At 38.5% G+C, this 1,191-nt stretch overlaps 1 pseudogene; it reads right to left on the reverse strand.

Moving 5' to 3' along the window:
- Positions 1–618, reverse strand: LOC148206266 (purple acid phosphatase pseudogene; annotated as a pseudogene).
- Positions 619–1,191: the final 573 nt, after the last annotated feature.

A 1,191-nucleotide genomic window follows, 5' to 3' on the forward strand; every position in this document is an offset into this window, starting at 1 on the left:
TCACTTTGTTGTGGAATCATCAACAGGATGCCAGAATCTGTTGAAAAACCACATGGAATCAGCTGTAACAGCAACGTCATCTTCATTTCGGTGCCAACTATAGTGAGCATGTGTTCTGTTCTTTATTTCGAAAATGGCATGCCCAAAACTCGCCTCCCTATATGCAGAGTACTCAGGTTGTGGATTTGTCATGCTGTACTGCAGAGAAAATTACATTAGTGCCTCAAGCCATTCATATTGAGGAGTATATTTACCTGCAAAAGGAAAATTACATTAGTGCAGAGAAGGTGAATATATGAAACATACAGGTAAAACTTGTACGTTATAAACATTAAGCAAAACTTGAACATTAAAAGGTAATGTCAAGAGAAAAGGGTGCTTAAAATAGTTACCATATGCTGAATATGAAGCCAAAACTATTATGTGTGCCGAAGCTATCTTGACAGAATACCAAAAGGGTTCAGTACTTCCTGATGCCTTGTAAGGGACATGGTAACGGTGGCAGAAAGGCTTGAAAGGTTCTGTTTCACCCTGAAAAGCATCATCAATTTTGGCCTTTAGGATTTGCTTCTGAATTAAAATTTGCACTTGGTAGAAGCAGCATAACATGGGAGTCATAATTTCTAATTTGAGGAACGACTTTGTGGATAAAATTAATTTCAAATAATCCCAAGAAATAACTTACTAGAGTACATTTAGGGGTAGATGTTTGGTTTAATGAAGTCTTAGGTCCTGAACTCATTACATCATTATATACAAAAAAAAAAGAGTAGAAAACTTACAAGCTCAGGAGCATAGTCAAGTTCGTGGTTCCCTGTAGCCCAAATCCAAGGTTCATAAGCATTATTTCTTTCTACGAATCTTCCCCATGTATCCCATCTAACATTATCATGATTTGGATGATTGTCTGCATAAGAGAGATCTCCCAAAAAATTACTGTTTTTTTTTTTCGTGACTCAATCCACCGTGCCACTGCTCTCTCCGACACCGGCAGCCCAGGGAGGGGTTCATCTTCATCGCACGTCCAAACCTCCCCAATTTCTAATTAAAACCCAATTTTAAAATCAGGTGCCCTAACACCACGTAAGCACAATCTCAATTACGTGTTGACACCTAATGAGTGACTACTGCCACATCATCAGTCCATTAACTCCGTTTGCCTATATTTAACGGAAGGGACTAATTTGACTC

Source organism: Vigna umbellata, chromosome 1, assembly GCF_029865625.1.
Source record: "Vigna umbellata cultivar VRB3 chromosome 1, Vumbellata_1.0, whole genome shotgun sequence".
Lineage (NCBI taxonomy): Eukaryota > Viridiplantae > Streptophyta > Magnoliopsida > Fabales > Fabaceae > Vigna > Vigna umbellata.